General features: G+C 39.2%; 1 pseudogene; it reads right to left on the bottom strand.

Moving 5' to 3' along the window:
• Window positions 1-4,114: 4,114 nt before the first annotated feature.
• LOC142178102 (uncharacterized) lies at window positions 4,115-25,584 on the bottom strand (annotated as a pseudogene).
• Window positions 25,585-27,060: the final 1,476 nt, after the last annotated feature.

The following is a 27,060-nucleotide window of genomic DNA, read 5'->3' as shown; positions in this document are numbered from 1 at the left end:
TAGGCCTTTGATTGAGTAATGATTTAAAGAAAAGGGATTTCATGAATTGCGTGGGATTAGAATATCCCCATAAAATGAATCACGTTGGGATGCCATGAAATATGGTTATTGAAGTATAGTATTTTCCCTAGGTGGATCAGGCAAATCACTTCAGATGTTCCCCGATGAGACGTGAGCCCTAGTGACAATGTATTACATACGAGATTTCAAGTTATCAGTGGTAGATTATGGATAAACATTAAGGTGAATCAGCAATAGATGGATAAAAGTTCGAAAGTATGAGAGGAGATTAGCATGTAATTTTATAGATGAACAGTAATAAGGAAGCATTAAAGGACTTAGATTTATACATATAGGATAAGCAGTGAGAGAGTAACCTGGAGTTGGGTAGCAGACCTCGGTAATAATAAAATCGAAGTAAGTGTTATGGTATAATATGACCTACCTAGATGCAGTAAAGCCATAAGGATAGATATCTGAGGTTACGAAACAAGATATAACAACAGTCGTATGTTCGACAAAGTACCGAGCGAAGAACTTTCGTACACCTATAGATGCCGAGAGTGACAACTCGTCATAGTTCTGTATATGTTCACAAAGTAAGGCCTAGAGATTGGCTAAAAGCTGGAGAAAAAAGGAGAGAAGAGTCGCATAGGCACACATACAAGGACATAATCATACAGGCTGCATGACATAAGGCAGCAACAGTTACGAGATTGGAAGAATTCCAACCACAGGCCGTGGTGTGAGAAAGAGGCCTAAAGGGGGGAACGCCATGGCCTTTAGATTTATTCACAGAACATTTACCTGAGGGCAAAGACAGTATTAAAGTAATCATAAGAGCTATAGGTTATGAGACTGATAAGCGCATCAGTCAACATTCGAGGGCAAATATTCCAAAGGGGGAATAATGTTACACCCTATGTTTTCGTACATGAGAGTACGTCATAAGTCAATTGATATGAGCTTAGAAATGAGATCATATTTGAAAGTTTATAAAGTAAGTTAATCAAGTTACCTTGGAGGTAACAAATATTTAAGATCATGAATAACAAGAACCAAGAGTGTTGGAAGGCTTAGAAGCTAAACAAATTATAGAAAATAAGCTTCGTCAAAAGTCGACAAGCGGGGAAAGTTATAACATATACTTTTGGGGTGAGACTAGGGTACTTAACATGATAATAAGGTTATGTTATGATTTATTTTAGTCGTATGATAGTCGTGTGTTACGTTTTGGAGTCAAGCAAGTCATGGAACAAAAGTTGGCAAAGGTCATCACAAGTTACATTCATAATATGCTAAAACTTAGGTAAAATATAGATGCGTTTTTCTCCCAATATACATGGAATTAAGGGATGATCCACATACAAAATTTAATCTCTATGAGTTTAGTTTCCAATTCATTGAACCGTTCATCGATACAATGTCGGAGTAGAGAGATATTTGCGTTTGTGCGAGACTGCGCAAGCAGCTCCCATGGGACTCACTTAGGCGATGGGTGATTCTACAACCTTTAAAGATCAGGTCAAGACTCATTTGGGGTGATGTTTCAACCCAACCAGACCCTATACTATCCCACAACACTCTCAAAGCATTCTCCATGATTCTAGAGTGAAAACTAAAGAGAAAAACATGAATTCAATGCTAGAGATCCCGTGGTGTTTGCTAGATCATAGTCCTTTATCTTGTGGCTGTTTTGGAGGATTGTTCAAGTGAATTAGCCTCAGGTTTTATGTTTTTCTTGTTGATTAAGGTACTAACCACTCTCTTCTTCATATATATTAGATTTTCAAGGTGAACTACTAGTGTTTACATACCAACTTAAACACCAAACGTTGATTCAAGAAGAGAATACAACACCTATAGTGTTGTGGTGTCATTGAGGATAGTTGTGGGCTGTGCTTGGCTGATTTTTAGTGTTGTTTCTAATGGTTAAGGTGAGTATAAAATCCTACTATATGTGCTTGAAGTTGTTTGTGTGTTTGTTGCATTATTTGAGCAAAATACTATAAGAGGACACTTGAAATAGTTTGAGATGTTATTATTTTTAGTGGACTTTTTTGGAAAGGTTGTTTACATAAACTATATATGGTTGGAAACCCTTTAAAATGACTCTCTTATGATGTTGTTATTATAAAATATATTCTATATGTCAAACTTGTTGTTGGTACTGTGAGTATGAAGAGAAAGGACAACATAACACTGGAAAGTTGTACTTGTTGTTGTTGTTAGATTATTGGGCTATTTGAGGGTGAATTAGGAGGTGAATAGGAGGTTAGAAGTCCTCCCATTGTACTTAATATGGCTACGTTGTTAAGTTAATGAATAAATGAATTTGGGGTTAAAGGGTCCAAAAGGGATTCAATCCGAGCTTGCCGTTTGTCGGGTTAAATAGTAGTTTCGTTGGTGATGTGTATGAACTTGTTGTTGTGTAGCTTGATTTGTGTTGTGGTTATGAAAGTATATAGGTGAAGTTTGTATGGGTTCGTGTCGGTTTATGGACTTGGTAAAGTAGGGTTACAGGGGAGATGCTGCCCAAATTTACATAAACGAGCTACTAATTTAAGTTGCAGACTTAACCTTTACTCGGCACTGATTTCGAATCTCCTTATGCTATGGTAGATTGAGTTGAGTTGTTTGAAGAATTTCTTGGAAGGTATTAAGGACTCAACAGAGTTAAAGTATGTTAAGGCTATCCTTTTTGGCATGATCCATATGAAACAACGAAACGAGCAACACAACTTTCACAAGTGACTATATTCTTAAAATTACTAGGGTTGCCTATGTTCTTGATTCCCCATGTGTCCTATTATTATATCATCTGTTCATGGGTCTCAGAAAATACGTGAGTTGATAAAGTTTATCTGAAGGAAGTTTGATCTTATGACATTCCGAGAGATCTTATTGACTTACTTCATTATGCATTACATTCAGTTATACATGTACATTGACCCATGACCAGATGATGTTATATAAGCGTATATTATATGTACATGGGGTATAGGGAAAGGTTACGGCATTATATACGCACCACCACTTGATCAGCTGGTATACGTTGATAATTTTGCCCACAGAGGCCGAGATGATATGATGTGATGCCCTCAGAGGCTTGATGATGTTATGTTTGCATATACCTATGCATTGTATGATATTTATACACATATGCATGACATTATAAATGTTTCATGATTCACAGAGCTATTCAGACTTACAGATTGAGTTTTTTACTCTATGTTTCTTTCATATCTTTTATATACTGCTTTTCATGCCTTACATACTCGGTACTTTATTTGTACTAACGTCCCTTTTTCCTGGGGATGCTGTGTTTTATGCCCGCAGGTCCCGATAGACAGGTTGACAGTCCTCCTAGTAGGCTATCAGCTTAGCGGAAGGTGTTGGTGCACTTCCACTTGCTCTGGAGTTGCCTATTTGGTCAGTATGCTTTGGACATGTATAGATTAGTATGGCGGGGCCCTGTCCCGGCCTTTATGATATTTATGTACTTTTAGAGGCTTGTAGACATATGTCATGTATATGGATGATTGTATGGCCTTGTCGGCCTATGTTTTGAGTATACAAATGATCATTTCGGTCGTATAGGCCCGTATGTCATATATATGAGTTTGTATACCATGTTGGGTTTTTCTATGTCTAGTATTCCCTTATGTTTTATTCTAGTTATCTCATGACGGCCCTTCTGCCCCACTTACCCATGATGGTATGATAAGAAAAATATGTTACATTAGTACTCATTTGAGTAAGGCACCGGGTGCCCGTCGCGGCCCTACGGTTTGGGTCGTGACAATAACGGACAACAAACTTCGTACTGATGAAACATTGCAAAGATTTAAAGTTCATGGACCCTCAAAGTGCATTTGTTGCAAAGCAGGAAATATGGAGAGTGTGAATCATCTGTTCAAAGAAGGACAGCTGGCTGACACAGTTTGGAAATACTTCTCCAATAGCTGTGGTATTACTATCAGACAAGGAGGAATAAGAGATACTCTTATTACATGGTGGCTGAGCAAGACAAAGAATATAGTTCATACAGTCCTTATGGGTGCAGCAAAGGAAAGCCAGGAAATGCAGGAGGAGGTGGTGTTCTAAGAGATACTCAGAATACTATGGAGAATGCTCTAATAATGTAGCTGAATCCAAAGCTATTCTTTATGAAATTCAATGGTGCATTACAAACGGATTTAGGAATGTGGATATTGAATCTGAATCTATGATCATCATCAACATGACTAATAATCAAAACAATGTTAATAGACATATTCTGCATATCACAAGCCAGATCAACAACTGGAAGAAACAAGGCAACTTCAAGTTCCAACATTGCTACAGGGAAGTAAATAATCATGTAGATTATTTAGTTAATTCTGGTGAGAGACAAAAGCAAAATATATTCTTTATACAAGATTTGACCCTACCTAATGGGGCTAAAAACTGGTTGAAGAATGACATGGAAGGAATCCTAAATTTTAGAATACGAGCTAAAATGAAGGCCTTTACTTCTGATAATGGTTGGTTATGCTTGGAATTTTTGGTTCGGGCATATGTACACTGCTCTTCTTGTAACTAAGGATCTTAGAAGTTTCCCAACCTTGATGCCTAATCCCATGTAAACTGTCATAGGGATTTATTCATCCTTTTTGTTTGGCAGGGTGGCTTGGACAAAAATCCAGTACACTGGCTATGTAATTTTATTGCAATCAATACATAGATTAGGCTATACCTAATCACCACCAATGGTGGCTTTAAAAAATAAAGGGCAATTGGAACCCCTCTTGCAATGGACAAGGCAACAACATACAAGTGTTTCCGAATATAGCAAAGAGCGGACTTGAAATTGACTTAGCAAAGCCAAGGGACGATAGAATTTAATTTTGATTGGAATCAAAGATTTCTACACTTTAATCTCTGTGTCTACATAAGAGATCTCTCATTATGTGTTGCTCTTTTCTTGACAATAAAATTAGAAATTTAAGGATAGAATTGGTTAGCAGGATTTCAATTCCCTCCCTCATAGCCATTGAAATATTTTTTAGCCAAATTCATTTATCACACCATTCTTTGAAAGTCGGCAAATTCTCCGTACTTTTCGTAAAAGGGTGGCGTTATTGTTTCCCATTGATTGCAGCCTCTGATTCTGATATGTAAGATGCTCCCAATACCATCTTCGCCATTGATCAGCTCGCAGCATTGCCGACGTGGTACCTGCTATTTATAAAGTTAGTAAATTAGTAAATTTAATAAGAAAGATTTCATCAAAATTGATTCCTTCCTCAGTTCCATTGTATGTGAACTATTTCCTTTCTTAGTCTATTTTACAAAAATTAACATCGTTCTATATTTCAGAACAATTTAACTTTAAACTTATCATTTTACCCCAGTAACACCCCTTTGTCCCATTTTATAGAATATATTTTTCATTTTTAGTCTATTTCAAAAAGAATGACACATCTTTATATTTGAAAATAATTTAACTTTAAATTTTTTATTTACTCTTAATGAATAATTACATACAGACAATTATCTATACCTTGTTTTATGCCTCAAGTCTCAAAGTCATTTTTCTCCCTAAACTACGTGTCTAGTAAAACAATATCGCATATAATGGGACAGAGGAAATATGATTTTATTGTCACACAAATTATTGTATGTTTAAAAACACAAGATCTAAAAGTCTTTTTTTTTCTTTTAAACTACGTGTTCAATCAAACACATTCACATAAGATAATAAGCTAAAATAGAGGGAGTAGAAATTTACCTGTCTCCATACTTGGGGAGATAGAATAGATGCCTTGATATTAACCATACGGACTGCTAATGCTGGTCTATACTGCTCGTTCTCGCATTGCTTGTTAATATCACCAACTCTATTATAACTAGTTAAGGTTTCACCATAGCGGATGTCAGTAAGTTGATCCAAGTAGTACTCTATAGGCCTCTTACACGGTCCTACAAAATTCGGTCGAGTACTGAATGTGAATGGCTCTTCAAACCCATTAAATGTTTGGAACGTCCGTATTGGAGTCACCAATTCCCTGACATTCATCAACCATGGATAATTGAACTGAGTATCCTGTAAACGGTCAAAACCGTTTTCAATCTTCGTACGATTGGTGAATATGGACCGACAAGCATCTTCATAATATCGTGGTGAGATTTGAAGAAGGCACAAACAAGCTTCGAGTTACGGAGTCAGATTGAATACCAAGCTCGACACCATTATTGAGCTCGAGTCCAAATCGAACTATACTGAGAAGCAACGGAATCGAGCTTAAGAGCTAGAGGCCAACCAATACCGAGCCCAAGTCAATACCGGACCCCGAGTCGGCATCGAGCTCAAACCTGCATCGAGCTCTAAAAATGGAAACCGACCAATACAGAATCCGATCAAGATCGAGCTCATAGACAAGAGTCGTTACAGCCGCACTAAGGGAGAGAATCTCGGCGGGAATTAGGAAAAAACTGATTTATCATGGGTTCTCCACTATGTATTTTTAATTATATCTAAAGTAGGACCCCCTCCCCCCCCCCTCCCACCACTAAAAAAGGATTGCTATATTTCTGTAAAGGAGGAGGTTTTGCATACATAGTAACTCAGATATCATACACTCCCATATTGAAAAATTATCCTTTTTAGCTTCATAGATTGATTCATCTTGCTTAATCCATAATCATCTTCTTTTCAACTTTGCTTATTTTTCTACAGTCAATATTCGATATTTCTATTTACTCTTACGATTTATGTCAAGTTATACCACATACCCTTAGAACTACGTACAAATTCAACTCTATCCGTTTTTGAGTAAACAGTTTGGCGCCTACCGTGGGGCTAAGGATAATAGTGATTATTTGATAAGAATCTGCAAAAACACACCATTTTAAGCTTGTTTTCGGAAGTGTCTTTGATTTCGGATTAGCAACGACGAGTTCTCAATTAAATGGCCTTACCTATCGACAACAGAGCTAGCCTTCAAGGTGAGAACAACAACTTGACGCCCAGGGCCGGAATGCCACTTGTCGACGCTGTTGGAGCTCGAGTCGAAATACCATTACACGTTAATTCGCATATGGCCATTGAGGCAAACCTACATTCTGAACCTGCAAATAGCATTCATGGTGGTACTCGATCTGCAGCTCGAGAAACTCATAACGTTGAGGAAAACAGAATCAGTTTGCGTATGATTTTTGAAATATTGCAAGCTCAACATGTAGCAATATCTCAGTTGTATAGTCAAACCAAGGTACCGAGCAGGTCGGAGCCCAGTCCACCCCGAGAAGTCACCCATAGAACGGAGCTAGCTATAGTAAGGTCAAATGAGCAAGAATCGGGGACTAATCCCGAAATTACTAAGATGTTCGAAGAACTGACCAAACGAATAGAGTCAGGAGAAAGGAGGATCGAGGTAAACGCTAAAAAAGTGGAAACATATAACTCCAGGGTTGATCAGATCCCGGGGGCACCACGAGTGTTGAAAGGGTTGGATTCCAAAAAATTCATGCAAAAGCCTTTTCCACCAAGTGCAGCTCCAAAACCGATCCCCACAAAGTTTCGCATTCCCGAGATTCCTAAATATACTAGAACGACTGATCCCAATAAACATGTCACCTCTTACACATATGCCATCAAAGGGTACGATCTAGAGGATGATGAGATCGAATCTGTATTATTGAAAGAATTTGGTGAAACCCTGACAAAGGGAGCAATGATATGGTATCATAATTTACCGTCTAACTCTATCGATTCTTTTGCTATGCTTGCAGATTCATTTGTAAAAGCACATACTGGGACCATAAAGGTCAAGACCAGGAAGTCAGACCTATTCAAGGTATGACAAAAGGATAACGGGATGCTAAGAGAATTTGTATCTCGTTTCCAAATGGAACGAATGGATCTACCACTATTCACTGATGATTGGGTTGTTCAAGCTTTCACTCAAGGTCTAAACGAATGAAGCTCGATGGCTTCACGGTGGCTGAAGCATAATCTGATCGAGTACCCATCTATTACTTGGGCCGATGTGCATAATCGATATCAATCCAACCAAAGGGCTGTTATTAAAAGGGCTACCAACCAAAGGTCGATGAGAGACCGATACCTGCCGTATAGTGGAAATCCTACAAGCTCGGTGTGATAAACGACAATCAACTACCAAGCAATTGGAACGTGTCACACCTAAAATGATACTACTGCTAAGGTACGGCCCCCCCCCCTATTTAAATTATATTTCGAAACTAACCCTTGTAGGCGTTCGATCAGGAACAAGGATGGATTATTCAACACGAAGCCTTAGGTCTGAAAGCACGCTTTGCACTCTTTTTCCCTTAGAACGGTTTTATCCCAAATGGGTTTTTAGGCAAGGTTTTTTAATGAGGAAACCATTGATCGTGCTAAAACAATTCAACAGTATCGGAGGCCTATTGTCATTGAACATAACAATGATGATTATCAAGTTCGGTACAAAGGAAGTTACTTCGTTTATTCATGGCAAAAGGGTCTCGACAGGAAAAATTGTAAGGGCCAAATGATCAAACGAGCCATGCCCATGTAGTTGGCCCGAGAACTGACACAAAACAGGAACACATGTATAATGACTTACAAAGAAATATTTTTTCTTTACCGATATATTATATCCAAGAAAAATTCCTCTATTTTGAGATCTATTATGCAAACAGGCTTAAGGGCAGACCATTACCCCATAAATCGGGGACTGACAACCAAAATATCAATGAGTTCGAGCAACACTCACTCGACTATAAAGCCAAATGGCTACACCGACTCGAGTTCTAGCAACCATTCTCACTCGGGGACTATCTACGAAGCCCAAGGGCTAACCTTACTTCGAGTTTGAGCAATCACTCACTCGACTATTAAGCCTACGGTCTACATCACTTCGAGTTCGAGCAAGCACTCACTCGACTACTAAGCCTACGGGCTACACTTATTTCAAGTTCGAGTAATCACTCACTCGACTACTAAGCCTACGGGCTACTCTTATTTCGAGTTCGAGCAAACACTCACTCGACTACTAATCCTACGGGCTACATCACTTCGAGTTCAAGCAAGCACTCACTTGACTACTAAGCCTACGGGCTACATTACTTCGAGTTCGAGCAATCACTCACTTGATTACTAAGCCTACGGTCTACTCTTATTTCGAGTTCGAGCAAACACTAACTCGACTACTAAGCCTACGGGCTACATTACTTCGAGTTCGAGCAATCACTCACTCGACTATTAAGCCTATGGGCTACCTTTCTTCGAGTTCGAGAAAAACACTCACTCGACTATAAAGATTACGGGCTACTTTTCTTCGAGTTCGAGTAAAGCACTCACTCGACTATTAAGCCTACGGGCTACCTTGCTTCGAGTTCAAGCAATCACTCACTCGACTTTTAAGCCTACGGTCTACCTTTCTTCGAGTTCGAGCAAAGCACTCGACTACTAAGCCTACAGGCTACTCTTATTTCGAGTTCGAGCAATCACTCACTTGACTACTAAGCCTACAGGCTACTCTTATTTCGAGTTCGAGCAAACACTCACTCGACTACTAAGCCTACGGGGTACATCATTTCGAGTTTGAGCAAGCACTCACTCGACTACTAAGCCTACGGGCTACATTACTTCAAGTTCGAGCAATCACTCACTCGACTACTAAGCCTACGAGCTATATTACTTCGAGTTCGAGCAATCACTCACTTGGCTATTAAGCCTACGGGCTACCTTTCTTCGAGTTCGAGCAAATCACTCACTCGACTATAAAGCCTACAGGCTACCTTTGTTCGAGTTCGAGCAAAGCACTCACTCGACTATTTAGCCTACGAGCTACCTTACTTCGAGTTCGAGCAACCACTCACTCGACTATTAAGCCTACGGGCTACCTTTCTTCCAGTTCGAACAAAGAACTCGACTATAAAGCTTACGGGCTACCTTACCTCGAGTTCGAGCAATCACTCACTCGACTATTAAGCCTACAGGCTACCTTACTTCGAGTTCGAGCAATCCCTCACTCTATTGTTAAGGCTACGGACTACCTTTCTTCGAGTTCGAGTAATCACTCACGCGACTATCAAGCCTACAGGCTATATTTCTTCAACTTCGAGCAAAGCACTCACTCGACCTCTAAACCTACGGGCTATATTATTTCGAGTTCGAGCAACCACTCACTCGACCACCAAGCCTACGGGCTATATTACTTCGAGTTTAAGCAATCACTTACTCGACCTCTAAGCTACGGGATATATTACTTCGAGTTTGAGCAATCACTCACTCGACTACTAAGCCTACGGGCTACGTTATTTCGAGTTTGAGCAATCACTCTCTCGGTTATAAAGGCTACAAGTTCCAAATTCGATCAAATTGCCTAAAGCCTTATGAAAACCTTCATAAGGCATGAATGAAACAAAATCTAAACCTTCATAAGTCATGAATGAAACAAAATCTACACAAGGCAGAGAATAAAATAGAGGCAAGTCGGGAAAAGAAAAGATCTTTATATATATATACAAGAGTGTTTACAACGTCCGAACAGGACCCTACACAAAAAACCAAAATGGAAACTAAGGGCTAGGTTTCTTGGTTATCTCCGGGGGCGGTCTCTTCTCCATCGGGCTCCTCCCTACTCTCGGACCCACTTTTGCTCTCATCATCACCACCACCACCATCATCATCATCATCATCATCATTGGAAGCCAAGGCTTCATCATCGACTTTGAGCTCTTTAGCCCTTTTTATCTCTTCGGTGAGATCGAAACCTCGAGCATGGATCTCCTCGAGGGTCTCCCTCCGAGATTGGCATTTAGCAAGTTCAACAACACAATGTGCTCGAGTGTTAGCGGTCTCGGCTGCCTCTCTTGCTTGTACCTGAGCAGCTTCAGCATCGGCCCGATAGACGGCCACGAATGCATCCGCATTGGCCTTTGCTTTTTCGGCGTCCGATTTGGCCTTGGCAAGTTCGGAGGCCAACCGAGCCTCGAGATCCTCTATTTTTCTTGCTTGAACTGTGCTCTTCTCCTTCATACCTTGAAGTTGTTTTTTGGCCAATGATAATTGGGCTCGATCAGTTTCTTTTTCTGCGGAAAGACGGTCCATACCATCTTTCCATCCCAAGGACTCCTCCCTTATCATATCGACCTCCTCACAAAGCTTCCCAATTACCTCAAGCTTCTGCTGCATCTGTGAGATCAAAATATTAGCCACTGTTCCAGGATCGAGCCCATGAGTTTTTAAGATTATTATTACCTGCTCGGTCTGGTCTTGATGCGCCTTGGCCAACTCAACTCGGGGGCCCTTGATTTCTTCTTCCTTTTGCCCGAAGAGGAGTTTAAGGGCATTCCTCTCCTCCGTGAACCGTCGAAGGTCGGCCTCGTACAACGCAACTCAGATCGAGACCGAGAACATGCTTCTCGATGAACCATTGCGGCCCACATAAGAAAGAATAAAAGAATTTAGAGAAGAATAGCAAACATAAAAGTGATATCAACGAAGGTAGTTAGAGCTTACCCGATTTAGAGCTTGTTGCACTTCACAGAAAAGGCCTGACACATCACTAGGGCCAGCAACATCCTCGACACCAGTAAACAAATCACAGAAGGGGTCCTCCCCTTCATGAGACCGGTTTATCTCGAGGGCCCCCAAAGCTTGGGCTTCCCGAATCGCCCCTTCGAAAAAAGCAGGGAGAGTGGGAGAGTCTCCGATTACTATTGCCCCAAGCGATTCACTTTGGGCGTTCTCCTCAATTCGGAGAGCTTCAAGACCGGCCCCTTCAGATCTACCCACCGTTCGTTGACTTCGGTGGGAAGCATCCTCGATCTCTAACAATTCGGGGACTCTGCCCGAATCGTTCTCCGATACCACCTCAGTTCGAGGCGGAGACACACAAACCACCATCGATCCAGCTGCCTTTGAGGCATCGATGATTAGTACGGACCCATTGTCTTCTTCTTCCTTATCTTCATCCATTAGACGCCGAACTGATTCTTCGGTCAAATGGATGGTATTCTTTGTCGGCTTACGAGCCGTCCTCGTTTTCAATTTTGGATCTTCGAAAGTAGAGGCCCTTTTTCTCTTATTATCCTTCACCGATTTTGGAACAAAGGCCGAAGCCTCTTCCTCGTCGGACGGGGGCCTCAAAACCGCATCTTTGCCCAGGCCTACACACAAGAAAATTGATTAAGTATATTTAAAACGCTTCGTTCGAACTATCAAAGATACGAGAAAAAGGCTTACCATGATTTTTGGCGTCCCATCGGCCCTTTGACAAATCACGCCATAAGCGCTCGGCGTATGTAGAGGTCGAAGCCTGATCCCGTACCCAGTTCTTAAGGTCAGAAACTGCACCGGGCATCCAAGGAACCGCTACATCACAAAAGGGGATATCAGTGAGAAAGAATTAGAGGAACAAAACAATAGGAGATAACAATAGAGTTACACTTACGATTCATGTTCCACTCCTCGGGAAATGGCACCTTCTAGGCCGGTATTAGGTCCGAAGTCTTCACTCGAACGAATCTACCCATCCAACCTCGATCCTTGTCCTCGTCTATACTCGAGAACAGAACCTTGGTGGCCCGGCGCTGGAGTTTTATTAACTCGCCTCGAAAGAGGCGAGGGCTGTACAATCGAATGAGGTGGTCGAGGGAGAAAGGCATCCCCTCAATCTTGTTCACGAAGAAGCGGGTCAGAATAATGATCCGCCAAAATGAAGGATGTATTTGACCTAGGGTTATTCGATATTGGCGGCAAAAATCAATGACGACAGGGTCGAGGGGGGCCAGTGTGAAAGAGTAAGTATACACACTTAAAAACCCTTTCACATAAGTAGTGATATCTTCTTCGGGAGCCGGGATTACCACTTCTTTGTTCTACCAGTTGTAATCTTTCCTTATCTGTTCGAGATGCCCCTCGGTTATCGAGCACATATACCTCTATATTGGCTCGCACCGACCGGGAACCGACGAACCGTTATCGACCTTAAAATCAGAGGTAAGAACACATGCCCCGGGAAGACACTCCTCAGGTCGTGGCTCCACTGGTGTTTTTTCGATGACAGGCTATGAAGAAGAAGCTTTTTCTTTTTGAGGAACGATTTTAGATGTTTTCGCCATTTTTTATTTAGAGATGGTAAATAGAAGGAGATGACAAAGATGTGGTGTTTTGAAGAAAGATATTTGCAGAAAAATCACAGATTTACTCAGAAGATGCAAGAAAGATCTTTATAAAATTTGGAGATTGGAGATGCAAAAGTGATAAATGGTAAAGAAAGGGGCTATTTATAGATTAAGCAACGTCCATTCAGTATCAACAGTGGCCGACCATCGTCTGACACGCATTAAATGCCTTGATAAACTAAACCGGCGGGACATCTATCACGTACATCATGATCGAGCTCGATGAAAATGTCAGCGTGTATCTAATCAAGCCGTTGGAAAATTATATCGTATCTCGCCACATCCTTCCCGAGAAACGAGGGGACTATCTGTATACGGTCAAAACCGTTTTCAACCTTCGTACGATTGGTGAAGATGGACCGAAGAGCATCTTCATAATATCGAGATGAGATATGAAGAAGGCACGAACAAGCTTCGAGTTTCGGAGTCAGATTGAATACCGAGCTCGATGCCATTATCGAGCTTGAGTCCAAATCGAACTATACTGAGAAGCGACGGAATCGAGCTTAAGAGCCAGAGTCGGCATACAGCTCAAACCTACATTGAGCTCTAAAACTGGAAACCGACCAATACCGACCAATACCGAGTCCGATCATGATCGAGCTCATAGACAAGAGCCGTTACAACCGCACTAAGGGAGAGAATCTCGGCGGGAATTAGGGAAAAACTGATTTATCATGGGTTCCCCACTATGTATTTTAAATTATATCTAAAGTAGGATCCCCCCACTATAAAAGAGATGGCTATGTTTCTGTAAAGGAGGAAGTTTTGCATACATAGTAACTCAGATATCATACACTCCCATATTGAAGAATTATCTTTTTTAGCTTCATAGATTGATTCATCTTGCTTAATCCATAAATCTTTTTTTCAACTTTGCTTATTTTTCATTCTTTATAGTCAATATTCGATATTTCTATTTACTCTTACGATTTGTGTCAAGTTATATCACATATCCTTAGCTTAGAACTACGTACAAATTCAACTCTATCCGTTTTGCGGGTAAACATATTCCCATACACTGATACTGACCAGTTTCTATTTAGGTCATAGCACAAACTCTGCTGCAACGTCCGGCTCACGTCCTTTTTATAAACCTGAGTCACCTTCTTCACTGATTCAACTTGGCTCATTAAAGGAATTAGAGGATGTACCATGTCCAAATGGTGCAGTGACACTAACGGCGCCAGGGGATGTGCTGCCAAAAACCCTCGCGGGCTTCCTGTTATATCCATCTTTAACAAACACGCTTAGTAAAATTTTCAGTTTCTATATAAGAGTATATAGTAATTGCTCTTTTCCTACCCTTCCACGATGAATACTGGAATACATAAGAATAGGGTACTGAAATTTTATTCACACTTTGATTTTTTTTACAACAAATTTGTGTTACAATTTTGATTTAAACAAATTAACTTTAAAACAGTATTTCGTCCGTCTCAAAAAACGAAAAATGCTGTTCAGAGTATCAAGGTTAAAAGGGTCCAACTTTATATGTGATTTCGAACATATATTTCTTAGAATTTTTTAAAATAAAATTAACATATTTGACAACAACATAAAAGTAATACTACTATAGATTAAGGTATTTTGTAGTTTAAAATATTGTTTAAAGAATATTTTCTAGAGTTCTAATCAAAGAAAAAAGAAATGATTCTCCAAATGATAATAGTGTTATTTAAGCTAGGATATATTACTCGCTCTATTCCACTTTATGTTGTACATTTACTTTTTAGACAGTCAAACAAGATTTAGTTTGATCACGTTTTTTGTAAGTATATATTATTTTATATATTTTAAATTGCTAATAAGTGTGACTATAGTACTTTTTCATGTAGTTTTCAAATATATAACTTTTATTTTAAAAATTCTATATTCAAATTCACGCTGAAAATTAGTGACTCTCGTTCTCTGAAGTACGTCACATAAACTAGAACGGACATAGTACTAATCTAGTTGACAACAAAAAAAATGATACTATTACGTAAAGTAAAATCTTCGATTTGAAAGATAATCCAAAAGATTGTACATATATATATACCTGATGAAAACCGAGTTCTTTCGTAAGAGGAATGCCAATCTCATCCATACACCCACCAACCTTCTGATCAGAAGCATACAAGTAATGGTAGCGATTAATGCAATCATCTAAAATTTTCACGAGCTCCGCAGCTAGAGGATAGCTAATAGCAAAGCCGCCGCCGCCATAAGCCATACTGTAGGAACATATTACGTCCTGCTCCACACTTTCAGAATTCCCACCAATATAATACATTTGGTTGCGATCATATTTAGCTAAAACTGTCACCAAATTCTCTGTAAAGCAAACTGTATCATCATCTCCCATGACGAACCACCTCACATTCTTGAAGCCTAGTTCAAAACTCTCCTTCACAAGCCTCGCAATCCTAACAGCTGACCTGCAGTAGACATTAGCGGAAACAGGAATTTCACTCAGAGGTGTCACGACTCACGAGATAAGAAAGTAAGCAAATAAAGAAGCTAAAGAGGATTCAACATATATGATAATATACGTCAATAAAAAATATTAACCTAGTTACGCAGTACATTTTTCAGCGAAAGGATTAAGCTGGCTCCACCGTTGCTAACCTGTTACCGTACGAGCAAGTGTACTTGAATGTGGAAGTGTCTTGTGAGACCCTATAGGGTGGGAAAGTCTATGGCAAGGGCTCATTTCCCGGGGCCGAGGACATCTTGTCAAGCCACACGAATCCTCGCGTTACATTTGGCCTCCACCAGAGTTCAGAGTAACGCGAGCGATTCTTCCATGTTTCGGCGGACCCTGCAATGCCAAACAGAATGTGTGATACGTTTGTTTCATCAGTGTTATTTTCATGTTCACCAAAAACTGAATAGCTAAACAACTTCGACGTATTGGAGAAATTAGCAGTGAAGTAGATTAGATATATGGCCGCAACTTAGCAGATGGCTATTAGAAAGTCCTTCATGAAATGGTGAAAATATTTGGGACTAATTAATTTGAGGTTATAAGGAAAGCGGAGACGAATCCAGAATTTAAATCCTATAGGTTCAACTTTAATATTTTTAGCATTGAACCCATTATATTTTTAAAGTTATAGGTTCACATCTACTATTTTTGTAATTTTAATAAAATTTTATGTATAAATTTTTACTCTGCATTGAAAATTATGGGTATAGTTGAACATGTAAGCAGCTAACGACATCCGCCTCCGAAGGAAATGGGACGTAGTTTTTCCAGAGTTTGAATGGATGAGGAGGTTTGTAATGGCAGGCATTCCCCAATCCTTGATAAGAAGGTACGTATTAAACTTATTTAATAATTTTTTTTATATATTATTATTTGATATTTTTAACAACGGTGTTATTCAAGATAGTCTTCTTGCACACACCTGGGCTATTCACCGACTACTTGCTAGTTTAATTTTGTAAGGAACATTCAAGATTAAAGTAGTTTAATATTTTAAGGAACATTTTAAAGTAGTTTAATATTTTAAGGAACATTCAAGATTAAAGTAGTTCAATTTTCTAACGACCATTCAAGGTTAAGGTAATATTAATTTGAATTTTCATCATCTAATAATCTCAATTTTCAGCTACTCCCTCAGTTCCAAACTATTGGTCAATTTTCACATCTAGATTAAAACTATATGTGAACTTTGAGTAATATTTTAAAATATAAATTTTCATCATGTTGACGCAAGAAGAATTGTAACTTATACTCCCTTTGCCCCATTTTATGTGTCTTACTTTTCTTTTTAGTCTATCCCACAAAAAGAAATACACCTCATATTCACTTTTAGTTATCCACAACTGACTTTGCGCTTCCTTTAAGAAATAAATAAATAAAGTATATATTTTTAATTTTACCCATAATAATTATAACATTTCAAAAAGTCTTGGGGAATGATTTGAGAAATGAGTAGTTTACGATAAGGGTAAAACAGGAAGAAAAAAAATTATCTTTTTCTTAATATGCTAAAATGGACAAGTAAAAATGAAAATATATTGTTAATATAGTAGACAAGTAAAAATAAACGGAGAGAGTATCATACTTTTTTATTTAGAAATAATTCAACTTTAATTTTTTTTTTTTACTCTTAGTGAGATGATTTACAGTCACACAAATATTTATGCCTTGTTTTGGAACGCAAATTAATCTTTTTTATTATTTTGTGTCCTGTCAAATACCGCCACATAAATTGAATTGAGGAAGTAATAATTATCGTACAGTTTTTGAATATCTAAATTTTAATTTAATTAAAATATTAAGTTGATCTAATCCAATTTAGTTTTAGCCGAATCGAATCTCAAAAAGTAAAAATAACACTTATTTTAGGACGAAGGATTACTAAGTTGGAAACTTTTATTGTTGAATCTTTTATACATTGCATAAAGAAGAAAGAGTTCGGTTGAGAGAAATGAAAAAAAAAGGAATGACACCTCAGTCCTAGAAAAGAAGTTCACAAGTAAGGGATAATAAATAAAATAATTATCTGATAGCCATATTCTAATATTTTATAATATATAATAATATCGTAGTGTAGGATTCAAAAATATTTGAAAGCTAAAAAGATGCCATATTTAAGTCACTTTATGAGTGCAAACCAGTGGGATTGGTTTACGTTTCTTGATGTGGCACAATTCTCTATAACTTGCAAAGGAGCGAAGCTACAGCGCATATGCCGTTCGAGTTATGACAGTATCGGGGCTTTAAAAATTAAAGGAGCACGCAAATTTGAGAAAATCTTGAAATCAGGAAACAAAAAATATAATTTGAATTAACAAGCTTTAATGGTTATAAATGCTTATGGAGAGAGGATTACCAATTACTCCCTCCGGTTCACAAATGATCATTTTACCTTTGGTACGCCAATTAAAGGAAATACGAATTTCTAGAAAAAAAAAATATATTCATCAAATTAATTTTAATTAATTGTAACCTTGACACATTAGAATATGTAAATAAGGACAAATTTTGAAAAAACAAAATTAATTCCTTCTTGATTATGTAAATGAACACTTATTTTGGACCAAAATAAAAGGGTAAAATGATCAATTATTGTGGACCAGAAGATGTATGATTTTACACCATAAACTAAAAGTCTATTGTACTCACCTACCACATGAAATGAAAAGTCTCTTGTAATCACCAACCCCCTAGCCTCTTAATGACGTGGCCTAAAAACGCCTAAATTGCAAATTGTTACTATCCTTCTATAGATTTGTAAGATGTACGGGGTAAAATTGATAAACGACGGATGGATGCTCGACGAGTTGACACGTAAAAATAAAGACAAGTAAGATATGAGTCAGCAAATAGCTGGCATCGGTTACGAACATGTGACCGGTACTAAATAAGTTTCGAATGCGTTGAAATCGGGGGCAAAGATTCAAAAGAAAGATATCGGTTGGAAAAGACATCATTCAATGAACAACTATTATAAAGAATCTTTGCATTAATGCTCAATCGTTATGCAGCCATCAATAGGGGTTTTATTCATATTAAAGAAGAGCTTGATTTAGGGATCTTGTCTCCCTGAATTGAGCTATAAATAGAAAAATTTGTATCCATTGTAGGACACGAAACATTTGTATGCAAAAAAAAGAAGAAGCAAAACTAGCTTTTATTCTATAAAACAAGATCATTTCTTTTGTTCTTCATATTGCTCTTATTATTGCTTTCGGAGAAGTTCAACCCACAGTTAGGCTTGTATTTTCTTCAAGTTTTTTTCAATCAATTTCTTTCTGTTCTTATTTATTTTATATTCTTGGATCAAATTAATTCACGTGTCTATAAACTACGTTACAAATTCAACTGTACTATTTTTCATGTAAACAGTTTGGTCCACACTGTGGGGCATAGACAATTGTATTATTACTTTGATCCATTCATTTGTTACTAACGCAGTTTGACTCTTTTCTTTAGCAAAAGATAAATCAGACATGGCAGCTAATAATGTGAGCATCTCTTTCAATGTTAAAACAAACAACGAGCGTGAGGACATGTTCTTGCGTGATGATTCAACTAGTGAAACTCCCAACGATGAAGATGAGACAATTCCGGTTCACGAAGACAAATCATGAATCATCTCTCAAGACAAGATCGTGTACTGACGAAGTTGAAGTAAGCACTTTCAGTTTCTTCCAATAATTCTAATGGAGGAGTTAGAGCCTCTCCCAGCGTGCCTTCAAATCAAAAAGCACAAAGAACCGGTAACGTCATTTTGAGAGAGGAGTTCGATTTTAATAAAAATGAAGCAGGTGGAATAGGTAGTGGATCCGGCAACGACAACAATGCTAATGATCCTTTAAAAATCGAGCTCATGAGATAAATGAGGGGAATGAATGAAAGAATGGACCAAAATACTAAGAATTCCATGCTCGACTGGATCATATCCCGAGAGCACTACCGGTGTTGAAGGGACCAGATTCAAAGAAGTATACACAATTGTCGTTCAAACCAAGTGTGGCTGTAGAGTTGATTCCAAAAAGATTCAAGTTGTTCATTTGGGCGATGTTTGGGCGATTTTAACGGATAAATCTTGGGGTAAATGTTCCTTATACTATATTGATTATATATCATGATACCATGCTCATTTACATCATGAATCCGTGAATTTATGGAAGAAAAATCAGATATTTTGTAAAATCTTTCAAAAATATAAAATGAAGATTTGAAGGTCAATCCGATATCAGAATTTGATAAAATTGGTATTGGTGAACTTGTAATTAAATGGGTTGTCGTATTTTGTGAGTTCGTCAGATTCCGAGACGTGGGCCCCACGAGCAATTTTTGAGTTTAATTTCGAATATTGCTGGAAAACTAGTATTTTCATATGGAATTAATTTCTATGATTCGTGTTGAGTATATTGAATTGTTTGTGACTAGATTTAAGCTTTCAGACACGAATTCGCGAGGCAAAGGTTTATTGGAATCTTGAAATTGATTGCGAAACGAGGAAAGTATCTTGCCTAACCTTGAGTGGGGGAATTACCCCTTAGGCATTGAGTCTTATGCGGAAATTATGTAATTGAAAACTATGTACGCAAGGTGACGAGTACGTACTTGGTTTATATGTACAAATTATATCGGTTAAAATTCATAAATGCCCTTATGTATTAAATTGGAAAATTGTTGGAACTTAGTAAATCCTTGATTTGTCACCGCTCATTCCTTGTTTGTCGAATTTGTATTTTATATGATAATTTGGTGTTATTGTCACTTGGATTTTTATATGAATTCCGTGTGTTGTTGATTTGATATTTTTGGAAAATAATAACATTATGGATTTTCATTTGCAAATAAGTTTAATTGAGGCGTTTATATATTTATCAAAAAGTTGGATTAAAGAAGGCGTTGTGCTGTGATGAGTTATTTTTGAGATTTTATATACATTGTGTTGAGCCGTGGACTATCTGTTGTGAAATTAATTGACTTTATTGTACCTTTGGAATGGTTGTGGCCTACGGGCAATTTATAAATACGAGTTGATGATGTTGTGATAATATTCGGTGTGAATTGTTGTATGATTCGGGTTACTGTTATGCGGCGTATAAGGGTGGCACTCTATTGTTGATATTAAGTGGGCATAAGGGTGACATTTCACTGTTGTTATGTGTGTTGGGATATTGTCTGGGCGGAGTGATAAGGGTGGCTATAAGAGCGATAAGGATGTCTATAAGAGCGATAATGGTGAATATTGATATTCTCAGGGCGAAGGGATAAGGGAGGCTATTATAGAAGTGATAAATGTGACTATAAGAGCGATAAAGGTGTCCATTGATATTGTCAGGGCGGAAGGATAAGGCAGGCTATTATAGGAGTGATAAGGGTGGCTATAGGAGAGATAAGGGTGGCTATTGTCAGGGATGATATGTAATGATGTGGGGTTATTGCGTTGGTAATTTTCATGTGATGTTGTGATTTTCCTTGTGTTCATTTTTATACCTTGCAGTTTGTCTTGTTATTGGTAAATTGATAATAGTCTGATCTATGTTGAAATTGTTAGCCTGCGGTTATTGCCAGGTAGATTATGAAATGAAATGTGGGCACGAGGTGCCGTGAGTAAATAATGATGATATTGGCACGTGAACTATACGTGCAGTTGTGGTATGAAATGTGGGCACGAGGTGCCGTGAGTAAATAATGATGATGTTGGCACGTGAATAGTCTGTGCAGTTGTGATATGAAATGTGGGCATGAGGTGCCATGAGTAAATAATGATGATATTGGCACGTGAACTGTCCGTGCAGTTGTGATATAAAATGTGGGTACGAGGTGCCGTGAGTAAATAATATTGATATTGGCACGTGAATTGTCCGTGCAGTTGTGATATGAAACATGGGCACGAGATGCCGTGGTTAAATGAATGATGATATTTGGCACGTGAGTTGTCCGTGCGGTTGTGATAGAGAAATTGACATGAAGTGCCGTGGAAATATAAAAGTGGGTTGAGACCCGTATTTTATTATTTTAAAATGTTGTGTCACCGGGCGATTTAGTTGAAAGAATTTTATTTGAAAAATATTTATTTTGAAGAATTATATTTGAAAGAGATTGAAAGAGATTTATTTGAAAGTATTATATCATGAAAATTTCTATTTGAAAATTATATAGGTGAAATATTTATATTGGAAGGACTTGATTAATTGATTTTACTTGTATTCATTATTTGTTGCGTAATATTTATGGTGTTCTTGTCGCCCTGCTGTGTATATTACTGGTTGATTATTGTTGCCATCATTGTTATTTCTTTCCTATTATTTTATATGCTATATTGCACATGTTATTAGAATGGCGAGTGTTTCGACTGTACCTCGTCACTACTCCACTGAGGTTAGTCTTGATACTTATTGGATACCGACTGTGGTGTACTCATATTACACTTCTGCATATTTTTGTGCAGAGCCAGGTATTGGAGCTATCGGAGCCAGGTGAGATCGCAAGGATTCGAGGTAGAGCTGCTTGGTCACCGCAGTCCCTTGGAGTCTTTCCATTTTATTGTACGGTTAAATCATTATTCCAACAGTATTGAATATTCGATCCTTGATATCATTTCATATATTCAGTTAGAGTTCGTGACTTAGTATTACTAGTCTTGGGATGTTGTTTGTAATTATTTCTGCTATTGGTTTTGATTATCTATAAAAAAAAATGGCTTGAATTGTAATTATAATCGGCTTACTTAGTCTTAGAGACTAAGTGCCGTTATGACGCCTGTGGTGGGATTTTGGGTCGTGACATTTTCAGTCTCTTGACTAGAGAACACAAGTTTTGAAGCTAGGGTTCTTGCACACACACTTGGGACTTGAAGAATTGAAGCTTTTGGTTGAGAATTTCTTACCCATTTATGTTTATTTTTTTATTTTCTTGCTTTGTATTGTATATCTATGTGTGTAGTATTTTTTCCAACACTTGAATCTTGTTTATGGGATTATTCATATTTAAAGTGTGGCTTAAATATGTTGTTGTGCTTATGTATTGAACGATTTTTATTTATTATGAAGTAAGTTATTGTTTATTTAATTATTCTTATTCTTTAATGTTTCCAAAGGGATTATCTAACCCTAGGACTCGCCCATTTAGTTAGAATTAATTTTGGGAAAGATAATTTGGGGTTGAAAAAGATTAATTAACAAGAACTTGAGGCCTTAACCCTCATTTTATAAATTCTACCTAGGTATAGGATTGAACTACTTGTAGCCATATTCGGGTGTGCTTAATCTCTTAATTGTTTTAGGGATAATTCAATTAGGAAGTGTTGCTAATCTTCGGAAGAAGTTAATATAGAATTATTACCCGAGGCTAATTAACATAAACTCGCTCATATTTGTAAAATCGTAAAATACATTGGATCGTTACTTGAGTGTAAATCCCCATGTATCCATGCTTGCAGCCATTGATAATTTTACTTGCTTTCTAGGTTAGTTTACATTATTGCAATTAGTTATAAAAATTTTCTTAAAATCATTCTAAGTGTTTGGCTTAGTATAATAAGTGATAATTCTCTTACACGCCTAATCGCCTCCATATTGTTCTTTTGTGGGATTCGACCCCGACTCATAGTTGGGTAAATTATATAGCATACGACCGTGTCCATTTACTTTTTAGTAGTGGATTTGGACGTCACCTCAGGTCGCGATCCAGATAATGCCTCAGAAACCCCATAAAGATAATGCCTCAAGATCTTGAGAGCATGAACTATCGTGACCAAATCCAAATTATGTACGGGGTAATTCTTCTCGTGGGGCTTTAGCTGACATGAAGCATATGCAATAACTCGCCCCTCCTACATTAATACACAACCCAGGCCAACACGTGAAGCGTAGCAATACACAATATACATCCCTAAACCGGAAGGCAACACTAACACTGATGTTGTAGTCAATGCGGTCTTGAGCTTCTGAAAGCTCACCTTCCAATCATCAAATCATCAAAACGGAGCACCCTTCTGGGTCAGTCTAGTCAAAGGTGACACAATAGATGAGAAGCCCTCCACAAAATGATGATAATAACTTGTTAACCCCAAGAAGCTCCTGATCTCGGTCAACGTGGCAGGACGAGGCCAACTCTAGACTGCCTTGATCTTCCTAGGATCTACCTTAATACCCTCGCCTGATATAACATGCACCAAGAATGCCACAAAATCTAACAAGAACTCGCACTTGGAGAACTTAGCATATAACTTCTATTCCCGCAAGGTCTGAAGCACAACTCTGAAATTTTGATCGTGCTCCTCCATGCTACGCGAGTAGATCAATATATCATCAATGAAGACAATGACAAATGAGTCAATATATGGCCCGAACACCCGGTTTATCAAATCCATAAATATCGCCGGGGCGTTAGTCAAGTCGAAGGACATCACTAGAAACTCAGAGTGGTCATATCTAGTCCGGAAAGCCGTCTTCGGAACATCCGAAGCACGAATCTTCAGCTGATGATACCCCGATCTCAAGTAGATCTTAGAGAACACCCTGGCACCCTGTAACTGGTCAACTAAATCATCAATAACCGGCAATGGGTACTTGTTCATAATGGTAACTTTGTTCAACTAGCGATAATCAATGCACATTCGCATAGTCCTATCCTTCTTCTTTACAAACAACACCGGTGCACCCTAAGGCGATACACTCGGTCTGATGAACCCCTTCGCTAGCACCTCCTCAAGCTTTTCTTTCAAATCTTTTGAAGCCATGCGGTATAGTGAAATAAAGATAGGCTGGGTACCTGGTGCAAAATTAATACAGAAATCGATGGTGGCATGCCTGGTAGATTAGAAGGAAACACATCGGAGAAATCCCGCACCACGGGACTGAATCAATCGAGGGAGTCTCTGCATCAGTATCCAAAACATAAGCTAGATATTCCAAACAACCCTTCTTGACCATATGTCGAGACTTCAACAAAGAAATAACCCGGCTGGATGAACTGATAGATGAACCCTTCCACTCTAATCTAGGCAAATCTAGCATCGCTAAGGTAACACTCTTGGTATGGCAATCGAGAACGACATGGTATAGAGACAACCAGTCCATGCCCAGGATGACATCAAAGTCGGTCATGTCAAGCAATAAAAGATCCGCTCGGGTCTCATAACCATAGAAAGTCACAATACATGACCAGTAAATCTGATCCACAACAACAGAATCGCCCATTGGCGTGGACACATATACATGAGCACTCAAGGACTTACAAGAAATACCCAAAAACTGAGCAAATAGAGATGAAACATATGAATTCATAGACCCTAGGTCAAATAGTACCGAAGCATCCCTACCGCAGACAGAAATAATATATGTGATCATGGCTTCTGAGGCTACTTCATCTGGTCTGGATGGAAAGCCATAGAACCTAGCTAGAGTGCCACCTGATTGGCCTCCACCTCTAGGGCGACCCCAAACCGCCTGCCCTCCGCCTCTGGGTGGTCGGACGGCTGGTGCGGCAGTTGGTGAGATAATCATAGGCTAATGACCCTGCTATACTGCCTTGCCCCGAAGCCTAGGGCAGAATCTCCTCACATGACCAAGCTTCCCTCACTCAAAGCAAGCTCTCCGTGCGGAAGATTAATGACCTTGAGTCTAACCCTAGGGACATGAACACCCACTGGAAGAACCCTGAATCACCGGTGGACGGTAGGAGCTCTCTGGAATAGAGCTGAAATAGGGCCTCACTGGAGTACCCTGAGAAGGCGGTGGTGCTGGATATGTGGGCCTACTAGACTGGCCCCTCACAAACTGACCTCTGTCCCCAGATAGAGCACCACTGAACCCTCCAGAATATCGAGACCTATTGTCCCTCGGTGCCTGCTCTCGGCCCTGCTGACGAATGCCCTCAATCCTCCGAGCTATCTCCACAACCTGCTCGTAACGAGTCCCCATCTCAATCTCTCGGGCCATAGTGACCTGAATACCATAGTGCAAGCCCGAAATAAACCTCTGCACTCTCTGTGCATCGGTGGGGGTATCATAAGTGCATTGCGAGACAACTCAGAGAACCTAGCCTCATAATCGGTCACAGACATCTGACCCTGCTGGAGCTGCCCGAACTGACCCCGTAACTCTTCCCTCTAAGAGAGTGGGATATATCTCTCCAGAAAGAGATGTGTGAACTGGTCCCAAGTCAAGGGAGGAGAACCTGGTGGTCTGCGGAGACGATAGGACTGCCACTATCTACGGGCCTTGCCCTCGAGCTGAAAGGTGGTAAAGTCCACCCCGTGGGACTCCAATACTCTCATGTTGTACAGTCTATCTCTGCAATGATCAATAAAGTCCTGGGGGTCCTCATGTCGCTCACCGCCTAAGGCAAGAGGATGTAGCCTCATCTATCTATACAATAGCTTATGCAGCTCGCCGGTCGAGGCTGGTCTAGGCTTTGGTATAGCCGTTGCAACTGTCTGAGCCCTGCCCACGGATAGTGCACTTGGAGTCTGATATATGACAATAGCATGCCTTGGAGCCTGACCGGTAGGGGTCTGTGCTCCCTCTCCCGCTTGAGATATGGCTGGGTCTGCTGGAAATAAACCAGCATACGTTATAGAGTCCATGAACCACATCATACGGCCCATGACCTCCTGGAATTCCGGTGCGGACATGAAATCCGTTAAGACCGGCTCAGATGCAGGTGCCTCGCCCTGCCCCTCAATAACAGGATCCTCCACTGGATCCACTGGTGGCACAATAGGAGCAACTCTAGGACGCCCTCATCCTATGGCAGAAGCTGGAGCCCTCCCTCAGCCTCTGCCTCTAGCAATAGGGAGAGTAGCTCCTCCATGGCCGGGTACATCTACCATGCGCGTTTTCACCATTTGTAAGAGAATAAGAGAAAGATACTTAGCACAACATCAACTGCACGATATTAGATGAAGAAAGAGAAGTTTCCTCACACCCTATAGCCTCTCGAAGATAAGTACGGACGTCTACGCACTGATCCTCAAGACTCTACTAGGCCCGCTCATGACTTATGATACCTATGTAAACCTAGAGCTCTGATACCAAGCTGTCACGACCCAATTCCCACTATAGACCATGATGGTGCCCAACGTCACCGCTAGAAAAGCCAACGGTGAACTATCCATGTAATTGTTCATTTAATATTTTTAAAGTAATTGATATTATTTATAAAGAGAAATATTAATAGGAAATTATAGTAAAGTAAAGCATAAAATAATGAAAGAGTAAAATAGTGAATTTAATACCCAAACTATAATATATCTACTAGAATACTCCCAAAATCCGGTGTCACAAGTGCACGAGTAAACTAGTAAAATATACAAAACCTCCTATACTACTGCCTGGAGTAAGATAGACAAAAAATAAATACAGTGCGAAGAGACTCCGGGCACTGCAGAACGGGCATAGAGAGCAGCTCACCAC

This window comes from Nicotiana tabacum, chromosome 24 (genome assembly GCF_000715075.1).
Source record: "Nicotiana tabacum cultivar K326 chromosome 24, ASM71507v2, whole genome shotgun sequence".
Classification (NCBI taxonomy): Eukaryota; Viridiplantae; Streptophyta; class Magnoliopsida; order Solanales; family Solanaceae; genus Nicotiana; species Nicotiana tabacum.
The sequence above is the reverse complement of the archived record's forward strand: the minus strand, read 5'-3'. Positions and strand labels throughout refer to the sequence as shown.